Genomic DNA, 12,500 nt, shown 5'->3' on the forward strand with positions numbered 1-12,500 from the left:
ATAGATAAAAACACCAGTCACAATTTTGTATCATCATTTGCAGATGACACCAAAATAAGCATGAAAGTCACTATGGTAGAGGACACTGAAAAATTAATGGGCTTTCCAGCGGACAGTGGAGAACAACATGACGTTCAATGGTGATGAGTTCCAACTACTTAAGTGTGGAAAGAATGAAGAACTCAAATGAGACACTGTATACAAAACTCAAGAGGATTGCCAAATAGAACGAAAAAAAAACACGTGAAAGATTTGCGAATAATTATATCAGCTGACCTTTCTTTCAAAGAACAATATAAGACAAAAATCACAGCAGCCAGGAGGATGACAGGGTGGATACTGAGAACTTTCAAAACAACAAAAATGTCAATGGTGACAAACTTCAAATCGCTAGTGCTCCCTCATTTAGAATATTGCTCAGTAATAACAAAAAAGGCACAATAACGTGACTGGAACGATACACAAATAACCCGCACATAGAAGACGACTTTGACTTTGTAAATGGTCCAAGTCGGACCTAAACGTCGTCGTAAGCTCCTCTCTTCTATGTGCGTGTTATTTGTGTATTGCTCAGTGCTGATGGCCCCGTTCAAGGCAGGAGAAATATCGGAGCTGGAACAAATACAGAGATCGTTTACGGCTCACAGTGAGCCAGTAAAGCACCTAAATTACTGGGAACGCCTAAAAGTCTTGAACATGAGCTCACTGAAATGGAGGAGAGAAAGATACATGATAATATATTTCTGAAAAGTACTCGAGGGCCTGGTCCCAAATCTGCACACTGCCATAACAACATGCTGGAGTGAGAGATATGGGAGGAACGGCAAAATAAACCCAGTGAGAAACAGGGGTGCTCTGGGCACAATAATTCGTGGCCCCCCAGACTATTCAACATCTTACCGGAAGATATGAGAAACACGGCTGGAACAAGTGTAGAAGATTTCAAGAGAAAACTGGACAAGTATCTTCACCAGGTGCCAGATCAATCAGACTGTGATGGATATGTTGGGCAGCGGGCCTCCAGCAGCAATAGCCGGGACTCTCAAAACTCGTCAAAAATGTATTAAAGGCACCATCCACTGGATGGATGTGGTCTATCTGCTACCATCCACTGGAAGGATGTGGCGTATCTGCTACCATCCACTAGTTACTACCATCCACTGGATATATATAGTCTAGCTACTACGGTCAATTGGATAGATATGATGTGCACAAGAAACTAGCCGTTTCGATAGCCCGATCTTCATTTAGCCTAGCCGCTGTTATCTCACGGTCTAGAGAGAGAGAGAGAGAGAGAGAGAGAGAGAGAGAGAGAGAGAGAGAGAGACAGAGAGAGAGAGAGAGCGAGAGAGAGAGAGAGAGAGAGAGAGAGAGAGAGAGAGAGAGAGAGAGAGAGAGAGAGCGACTTCTAGTCTCTCAGCTTCATCAGTTGCCTCTATGTCTCCACCATCTGATAACCTCCTTCACAATTCACAATACACAGTACACTGACACACAGATTGCCTGTACATGTCTGTGTGCACCTGTGTTTGTACACCTACTCTCTGTACACTACACGCCTGGTTATCTGTGCACCTGATCATGTGTTTCTGGCACAAAGTTCACACACACACACACACACACACACACACACACACACACACACACACACACACACACACATATACATATATATATATATATATATATATATATATATATATATATATATATATATATATATATATATATATATATATATATATATATATATATATATGCATGTATATATATATATATATATATATATATATATATATATATATATATATATATATATATATATATATATATATATATATATACACACACACAGACCCCGATACCTTCCATTCATCCCCATTCGCTGTACGGTCGCCCCCTGCAGGTTTAGCGCGGCCCACGACTAATAATGAGCTAGAAGCAGAAAAATGCGACAATTAGAAGGCTAAATGAATTCTAATCCTCCTAAGTAGATTCCAATCATTCTAAATAGATTCCAATACTTCTAAATGGATTTGAATCCTTCTAAATGGATTTCTATCCTCCTAAATGGATTCTAATCCTTCTAAATGGATTATAATACTTCTAAATGGATTTTAACTCTCCTAAATGGATTTTAATACTTCTAAATTAATTTAAATCCTCCTAATTAGATTTCAATCCTCCTAATAGTCATACCAATAGTTGTATCAATAGTAACAGCACCAATAATCGAAGCAATAGTAATAGTACCAAGAGTCGTAGCAATAGTAGTAGTACCAATAGTGGTAGCAACAGTAATAGTACCAATAGTTGTAGCAATAGTAATAGTGCCAATAGTCGTAACAACTATAATAGCACCAATAGTCATAGCAACAGTAATATTAGCAATAGTCGTAGCAACAGTAATATTGCCAATAGTCGTGGCAACAGTAATAGTAGCAATAGTCGTAGCAACAGTAATAGTAGCAATAGTCGTAGCAACAGTAATAGTAGCAATAGTCGTGGCAACAGTAATAGTAGCAATAGTCGTAGCAACAGTAATAGTAGCAATAGTCGTAGCAACAGTAATAGTAGCAATAGTCGTGGCAACAGTAATAGTAGCAATAGTCGTAGCAACAGTAATAGTAGCAAGAGTCGTAGCAACAGTAATAGTAGCAATAGTCGTAGCAACAGTAATAGTACCAATAGTCGTAGCAACAGTAATAGTAGCAATAGTCGTAGCAACAGTAATAGTAACAATAGTCGTAGCAACAGTAATAGTAGCAATAGTCGTAGCAACAGCAATAGTAGCAATAGTCGTGGCAACACTAATAGTAGCAATAGTCGTAGCAAAAGTAATAGTACCAAGAGTTGTGGCAACAGTAATAGTATCAATAGTCGTAGCAACAGTATTAGCACCAATAGTCGTGGCAACAGTAATAGCAGCAATAGTCGTAGCAACAGTATTAGCACCAATAGTCGTGGCAACAGTAATGATAGCAATAGTCGTAGCAACAGTATTAGCACCAATAGTCGTGGCAACAGTAATGGTAGCAATAGTCGTAGCAACAGTAATAGTAGCAATAGTCGTGCCAACAGTAATAGTAGCAATAGTCGTAGCAACAGTAATAGTACCAAGAGTTGTGACAACAGTATTAGTATAAATAGTCGTAGCAACAGTATTAGCACCAATAGTCGTGGCAACAGTAATAGTAACAATAGTCGTAGCAACAGTAATAGTAGGAATAGTCATAGCAATAGTAATAGTAGCAATAGTCGTAGCAACAGTAATAGTACAATAGTAGTAGGAACAGCAATAGTAACAATAGTCGTAGCAACAGTAATAGTAACAATAGTCGTAGCAACAGTAATAGTACAATAGTCGTAGCAACAGTAATAGTAACAATAGTCGTAGCAACAGTAATAGTAGCAATAGTCATAGCAACAGTAATAGCAATAGTCGTAGCAACAGTAATAGTAACAATAGTCGTAGCAACAGTAATAGTAACAATAGTCGTAGCAACAGTAATAGTAACAATAGTCGTAGCAACAGTAATAGTAGCAATAGTCATAGCAACAGTAATAGCAATAGTCACAGCAACAGTAATAGTAACAATAGTCGTAGCAACAGTAACAATAGTCGTAGCAACAATAGTAATAGCAATAGTCGTAGCAATAGTAAGAGAACTACAAATAGTAATAACAAGAGTTGTTACAAGAGAAACAGGATTTGTCAGGTTAAAGGAAAATGAAAGATTTTTTTCGGTGGGAAGTATAAACTTGTGGAGTAAGTTGAGATAGATGGTTGTACAGGTGGAATGAGTTGAGATAGATGGTTGTACAGGTGGAATGAGTTGAGATAGATGGTTGTACAGGTGAAATGAGTTGAGATAGATGATTGTACAGGTGGAATGAGTTGAGATAGATGATTGTACAGGTGGAATGAGTTGAGATAGATGGTTGTACAGGTGGAATGAGTTGAGATAGATGGTTGTACAGGTGGAATGAGTCGAGATAGATGGTTGCACAGGAGGAATGAGTTGAGATAGATGGTTGTACAGGTGGAATGAGTTGAGATAGATGGTTGAACAGTGGAATGAGTTGAGATAGATGGTTGAACAGTGGAATGAGTTGAGATAGATGGTTGTACAGGTGGAATGAGTCAAGATAGATGGTTGTACAGGTGGAATGAGTCGAGATAGATGGTTGCACAGGAGGAATGAGTTGAGATAGATGGATTGGTTTAACAGGTGGAATGAGTTGAGATAGATGGTTGAACAGTGGAATGAGTTGAGATAGATGGTTGAACAGTGGAATGAGTTGAGATAGATGGTTGAACAGTGGAATGAGTTGAGATAGATGGTTGAACAGTGGAATGAGTTGAGATAGATGGTTGTACAGGTGGAAATAGTCAAGATAGATAGTTACTGGGAGGGACAGTTAGAGATTAGATGGTTGCACAGGTGGATGGAAGTTGAGATAGATGATTGTACAGGTGGAATGAGTCGAGATAGATGGTTGCACAGGAGGAATGAGTTGAGATAGATGGTTGTACAGGTGAAATGAGTTGAGATAGATGATTGTACAGGTGGAATGAGTTGAGATAGATGGTTGTACAGGTGGAATGAGTTGAGATAGATGGTTGAACAGGTGGAATGAGTTGAGATAGATGGTTGTACAGGTGGAATGAGTCGAGATAGATGGTTGTACAGGTGGAATGAGTTGAGATAGATGGTAGTAAAGGTGGAATGAGTTGAGATAGATGGTTGTACAGGTGGAATGAGTTGAGATAGATGGTTGAACAGTGGAATGAGTTGAGATAGATGGTTGAACAGTGGAATGAGTTGAGATAGATGGTTGAACAGGTGGAATGAGTTGAGATAGATGGTTGAACAGTGGAATGAGTTGAGATGGATAGTTGAACAGTGGAATGAGTTGAGATAAATGGTTGAACAGTGATGAATAGGTTGCAGAGATAGATGGTTGTACAGGTGGAATGAGTTGAGATAGATGGTTGAACAGTGGAATGAGTTGAGATGGATAGTTGAACAGTGGAATGAGTTGAGATAGATGGTTGAACAGGTGGAATGAGTTGAGATAGATGGTTGAACAGTGGAATGAGTTGAGATGGATAGTTGAACAGTGGAATGAGTTGAGATAAATGGTTGAACAGTGGAATGAGTTGAGATAGATGGTTGTACAGGTGGAATGAGTTGAGATAGATGGTTGAACAGTGGAATGAGTTGAGATAGATGGTTGAACAGTGGAATGAGTTGAGATAGATGGTAGTATAGGTGGAATGAGTTGAGATAGATGGTTGTACAGGTGGAATGTGTTGAGATAGATGGTTGAACAGTGGAATGAGGTTGAGATAGATGGATTACAGACAGTGGAATGAGTTGGAATGGAGATGGTTGAACAGATGAATAGTTGAGATAGATGGTTGAACAGTGAATGGCAGTTGAGATGGATGGTTGAACAGTGGAATGAGTTGAGATAAATGGTTGAACAGTGGAATGAGTTGAGATAGATGGTTGTACAGGTGGAATGAGTTGAGATAGATGGTTGAACAGGTGGAATGAGTTGAGATAGATGGTTGAACAGTGGAATGAGTTGAGATAGATGGTTGAACAGTGGAATGAGTTGAGATAGATGGTTGAACAGTTTAATGAGTTGAGATAGATGGTTGAACAAGTGGAATGAGTTGAGATAGATGGTTGTATAGGTGGAATGAGTTGAGATAGATGATTGAACAAGTGGAATGAGTTGAGATAGATGGTTGAACAGGTGGAATGAGTTGAGATAGATGATTGAACAAGTGGAATGAGTTGAGATAGATGGTTGTACAGGTGGAATGAGTTGAGATAGATGGTTGAATAGGTGGAATGAGTTGAGATAGATGGTTGAACAGGTTGAATGAGTTGAGATAGATGGTTGAACAGGTGGAATGAGTTGAGATAGATGGTTGAACAGGTGGAATGAGTTGAGATAGATGGTTGAACAGGTGTAATGAGTTGAGATAGATGGTTGAACAGGTGGAATGAGTTGAGATAGATGGTTGAACAGGTGGAATGAGTTGAGATAGATGGTTGAACAGGTGGAATGAGTTGAGATAGATAATTGAACAAGTGGAATGAGTTGAGATAGATGGTTGAACAGGTGGAATGAGTTGAGATAGATGGTTGAACAGGTGGAATGAGTTGAGATAGATGGTTGAACAGGTGGAATGAGTTGAGATAGATGATTGAACAAGTGAAATGAGTTGAGATAGATGGTTGAACAGGTGGAATGAGTTGAGATAGATGTTTGAACAAGGGGAATGAGTTGAGATAGATGGTTGAACAGGTGGAATGAATTGAGATAGATGGTGAAGACTGACTCCATGAAATAGTCTGGAGGGGAGGTGGAGGAGGGTAACTACATACACAGTTGCAGGAGTGGGTACGCTGGAGCCCAAGAGGTCAGAAATTACTTACTCCAGTGACTGTAGCTTAAGAGGGTGAGCAAAACCCTGGGACTCGACCCCTCCATCAACATTAGGTAAATACACACATACACACACACACACACACACACACACACACACACACACACACACACACACACACACACACACACACACACACACACACACACACACACACACACACACACACACACACACAAACACACACACACACACACTCACACACACACACACACACACACACACACACAAACACATACATACATACATGTCAGGAAGACAGCAGCGAGTCATGGTACGTGGCGAGGTGTCAGAGTGGGCACCTGTGACCAGCGGGGTCCCGCAGGGGTCAGTCCTAGGACCAGTGCTGTTTCTGGTATTTGTGAACGACATGACGGAAGGAATAGACTCTGAGGTGTCCCTGTTTGCAGATGACGTGAAGTTGATGAGAAGAATTCTCTGATCGAAGACCAGGCAGAAATACAAAGGGATCTGGACAGGCTGCAGACCTGGTCCAGCAATTGGCTCCTGGAGTTCAATCCCACCAAGTGCAAAGTCATGAAGATTGGGGAAGTCAAAGAAGACCGCAGACGGAGTACAGTCTAGGGGGCCAGAGACTACAAACCTCACTCAAGGAAAAATATCTTGTGGTGAGTATAACACCAGGCACATCTCCTGAAGAGCACATCAACTAAATAACTGCTGCATCATATGGGCGCCTGGCAAACCTCAGAACAGCATTCCGACATCTTAATAAGGAATCGTTCAGGACCATGTACACCGTGTACGTTATGCCCATATTGGAGTATGCGGCACCAGTTTGGAACCCACACCTAGCCAAGCATGTAAAGAAACTAGACAAAGTGCAAAGGATTGCAACAAGACTAGTCCCAGAGCTAAGAGGTATGTCCTACGAGGAGAGGTTAAGGGAAATCAACCTGACGACACTGGAGGACAGGAGAGATAGGGGGGACATGATAACGACTTACAAAATACTGAGAGGAATTGACAAGGTGGACAAAGACAGGATGTTCCAGAGATTGGACACATCAACACGGGGACACAGTTGGAAGCTGAAGACACAGATGAATCAAAGGGACGTTAGGAAGTATTTCTTCAGCCACAGAGTAGTCAGGAAGTGAAATACTTTGGGAAGCGATATAGTGGAGTCAGGATCCATACATAACTTTAAGCAGAGGTACGATAAAGGTCATGGTTCAGGGAGAGTGACCTAGTAGCGACCAGTGAAGAGGCGGGGCCAGGAGCTTGGACTCGACCCCTGTAACCTCAACTAGGTGAGGTGAGTGTACACACACGCACACACACACACACACACACGGAGACAAGCCCAGTATAAATCGTAATTGAAAATCGGATATCAATAACAGAAAGGTAATTTATAGTGACACAGACAAAAAAAAAAGAAGAGCGAAAAGAATAGGGTGAGAGAGGGGGGGAAGAATAAAAAAAATATATATAAATATACCATTGGCATTGAATCGACATCATGGACAATTTATTGATACATTTTTGTCTTTAATTGTCCCTGGGAAAATAAATTTTTTTTTACTGAGGTGGAATTTTGGGGAAAAATATTCTATGAAATGTAATCACCTTCGTGTGTCTTGATGTCAAAGGTAATCTGCAGTTACGTCGTCTTCGCCACAATGTAATTGTGCTTTGATCTTATTTGCCCGTAAACGTTGTTTTATTGGTGTTGATGTCCAAAAATAAAGATGCGTCCCCCTTCCTGAAAAATAAAGCGTCCCAAGAAATAAAGAAGCGTCCAAAAAATTAAAGGAGCGTCCCAAAAAATAGAGAAACATCAGAAAATAAAGGAGCATCCCAAAAATTAAAGGTGCGTCCCGAAAAAATAAAGAAACGTCTTGAAAAATTAAAGAAATGTGCCAAAACATGAAGAAACGCTCTCTAAAAATAAAAAAAAAGCGTCCCAAAAAATAAAAAATAAACAAGTGTTTCAAAAATAAAAAGAGTCCAAAAAAAAACGAAGAAGTATTTAAAAATAAAGATGTATTCCAAAAATAAAGAAGTGTCCCCAAAAAATAAAGCATTTTAAAAAGAAAGTTCCCCCATAATAAAGAAAAGTCCAAAAAACTAAAGAAACGTCCCAAAAATAGACAAACGTCGCAGAAACGATCAAACGTCCCAAAAATAAAGAAGCGTCCAAAAAATAAAGAAATGTCCCCAAAATAAAGAAGCGTCCCAAAAAGTAAAGAAGCGTCCCAAAAAGTAAAGAAGCGTCCCAAAACCTAAAGAAGCGTCCCAAAAAGAATATAGAAACATCCCAGAAATAGACAAAGTCGCAGAAATGAAAAAACGTCCCAAAAATAAAGAAGCGTCCAAAAAATAAAGAAATATCCCCAAAATAAAGAAGCGTCCCAAAAAGTAAAGAAGCGTCCCAAAAAAATAAAGAAACGTCCCAAAAATAGAGCCTCGTCCTCCAGTGTGACTGTCCAACATTTTCTGCTAATAACAAACTATGGTGCTAAAAATGTCTCAGATGTATTTAACTAGTATTTACTAGTGTAATTAACTAGTATTTACTAGTGTAATTAACTAGTATTTGCTAGTGTAATTAACTAGTATTTACTAGTGTAATTAACTAGTATTTACTAGTGTAATTAACTAGTATTTACTAGTGTAATTAACTAGTATTTGCTAGTGTAATTAACTAGTATTTGCTAGTGTAATTAACTAGTATTTGCTAGTGTAATTATCTAGTATTTACTAGTGTGATTATTTAGTATTTGCTAGTGCAATTATTTAGTATTTACAAGTATAATTATCTAGTATTTGCTAGCGTAATTATCTGTTATTAACTAGCGTAATTATCTAGTATAATTATCTATTACGCACATCTAGTGTTATATGTAATCTGGTATAATTACCTAGCATAAACATCAACTAGAATTTTCTAGTATTGTGATTATCTAGTAAAATTATTTATTATAGTCTATTATAACTTGCCATTAATTCATTTCAGCACCAGCAATAATTCGCCAGATTATATTATCCCCAGGTACAATTATCAACAGATTCTGCAATAATTAGTGTTATCATCCCCCAATGTAATTGGGTTAAAAGTAATTGAGCCAATTATTGTCACTTTGAATACTCTTAGCGGCGAGTGTAATTTTAAGGTCGTCACTCAAAATAATTATTCTGAGTAAGGCGAAATTATTTCATATTTGCTATTTTAAATATCAGACGTAATCACAGGTACTGTAATTCGCCAATTTGCTTAGCTATTTCTGCATATAATAGACAGAAGTTGGCGAGAGAAAGAGGGAGGGAGAGAGAGAGTGAGAGAGAGAGAGAGAGAGAGAGAGAGAGAGAGAGAGAGAGAGAGAGAGAGAGAGAGAGAGAGAGAGAGAGAGAGAGAGAGAGAGAGAGAGAGAGAGAGAGAGAGAGAGAGAGAGAGAGAGAGAGAGAGAGAGAGAGAGAGAGAGAGAGAGAGAGAGAGAGAGAGAGAGAGAGAGATGAACTTGCATTGTTAGTGTGTGTAGCACAAGGAGGGTAGGTGCAGGTGGGAAGACAAGTGATTGGTGGAATGAAGATATAAAATGGGAGGGGAGTAAGGCAGAAAAGAGTTGGCGTATGAGGAGGTTTTAACGCTGCAAAAAACGGTACATGGAAGGTTGAGCATATGGAGAGGGGAAAAGTGAGGTAAAAACGAGTGGTGGTGATGGAGTGGTAAAGGAGAGGCAGTGGGAGAATGGTCAATGCTTTACCAGCAAAGCTTCGCTGTTTTGGAAAATGATTAATAAGCTGAAAAAGCGCGGGAAGGTGTTAGATGAGGAGGAGGAGGCGTTGGATAGATGAAGAGGAAATTCCGAGGAGCTGTTAAATATTAATGAAAGAGGGATTATGATATGCGTTGGGCAGGAAGGTACAACATCTCGCAGGAGTAGGGAAAAGCCGTGAGGGAAAGTGCATGAGACAGTGGGTAGAATGTACGAAGGTAAAACGACCGGGACAGGTGGGATTAAGACAGAGATGTTAAGAGAAGGTGGGGATATAGTTTTGGAGTGGTTGACGTCTTCGTTCAAGATATACATGAAAGAAAGGAAGGTGTCTAGGACCTGGAAGAAAAGAAAGACAAAAAAAATTTAAGAACAATAGGGAGGAAAAACCTATTGAGAATAACAGGTAAAGTGTACGGCAGAATTATTATTGAAATAGGGGTAAGGCAGACAGTAGGAGTGTAAGGAAAGGAGAAGGCTATAAGAAGGGTAGGGATGTGTACACCAAGAATTTGCTATGAAACATGTAAATGCACAATGCTTAGATAAGGGTTAGAAACTCTTTGTCCTATTTATGACTTTAGAAAAGGCATGTTAGGGTGGATAGGGAAACAATAGGTGGTGCATATGTATGGAATAGGGGGGTAAGTTACTAAAGGTAGCAAAGGGTTTTGTGTGGATAGCGAGGCTCATGTTATAGTATGAAGGAGAGAGAAAGATAATTTTCCAGAAAGAGACCATTTTCCAGCAAACATTTTAAACAAATATGGTAGCATCACATCCCTCTGACAAGGATGTGATGCCACCATGCTTAACATATTTATAAACAGGACTGTGAAAGAAATAAATGCTGGGCTTCAGGGAAGAGATGAGGAACTCAAGACATTATCTCTGATACAGTGTGGGAGTTATCACAATTATTCTTTGCCGATGACACAGTTCTTTTGGGAGATTTTGAAGAAAAGTTACTAAGGTTGGTGGACGAATTTAGGAGGAAGGTGAAGAGAGTAACGCAACGTTTAGGAGTGATTTTTTTATATATCAGATTGGAGGGAGGGAGTATAGAGTATGTGAGTATATTTAGATATTTGGGAGTGGATATGTCAGATGGGTCTGTGAATGATATGAATCATAAAATGGTGCGGCGTTATGAGACATCTTCGGAGAGAAAGAGGTGTATCTGTGGAGGCAAAAAAAGAAAATGTGCCAGAATACAGTTGTATCATGGGTTTGAGTAATGGATTTTAAAAGTTGTAGCGTGGATATTCTATGGAGAATTAGGAGCACAAAAATTAGAGGATGGTGTGGGGGTTATGAAGTGAATTATTTAGTGGAATGAGAGAGAGTTGCTGAGGATGTTAGGGCATTTAGAAAGGATGAAGCTGAATACAATGACCAAGAGGGTGTATGAATCTGGGATGAAAGAAGAGGGGGTAGTGTTCATCGCAGGAAGGGTTGGAGAAAAAGTGTGAAGAAGGTTTTAAAGTGTAGGGGCTTGAGCATCCTCAACGGATTTATCGTCTTTCCCGGCTGGTTGAGGCCTAGTGTCTGTGATACTGTCTCATTCATGGTAGGATGTGATATCGTCTGGTCTCAGCATGAATGCAAGTGATCTTGTCTGACTGGACGCCATTTACGAGTTATATTGAAAACGATTCTCTCTCTCTCTCTCTCTCTCTCTCTCTCTCTCTCTCTCTCTCTCTCTCTCTCTCTCTCTCTCTCTCTCTCTCTCTCTCTCTCTCTTTACCCACTTCCTGCCTCTTAAGACAACAACAATCACCCCACTACCTGTACTGTGACTCGTGCCCCTATTTTCTGGTTTGACCTGACATGACCTGACTCCGGCACTGCAATTAACAATGCTTAATAAACTGTGTTTCTGTTGCTCATGGAAAACAATCTCTTGTCCATTAATTGTATTCTATTGCTCATTAATTAACATCAATTGCCCGTTTATCGTAATCTATTGCCTATCGATTGCAATCTGTTGCTCATCGACCACAATTTATTGCCCAACGATTGTAATATATTGTCCATGGACTACAATCAGTTGCCCATAGCTTGCAGTCTATTGCATATACCTTGCAGTCTATTACATATAGCTTTCAGTCTATTGCCCATAGTTATGTATGGCACATAGCTTGCAGTCTATTGCTCATAGCTTGCAGTCTATTGCCCATAGTTATATATGGCACATAGCTTGCAAACTGTTGCACATAGCTTGCAATCTATTGCCCGTTGCTTATCAGTTACTTGTCTATCTACATTATCAATATAGTCTGGTCACA

General features: G+C 39.5%; 1 protein-coding gene across 1 annotated transcript in view; it reads right to left on the reverse strand.

The window, feature by feature from the left end:
• Positions 1 to 12,500, reverse strand: part of LOC138852703 (protein doublesex-like) — a 398,114-nt gene that overhangs the window by 333,519 nt on the left and 52,095 nt on the right. The window lies entirely within an intron of this gene.

Source organism: Cherax quadricarinatus, chromosome 14 (assembly GCF_038502225.1).
Source record: "Cherax quadricarinatus isolate ZL_2023a chromosome 14, ASM3850222v1, whole genome shotgun sequence".
Classification (NCBI taxonomy): domain Eukaryota; kingdom Metazoa; phylum Arthropoda; class Malacostraca; order Decapoda; family Parastacidae; genus Cherax; species Cherax quadricarinatus.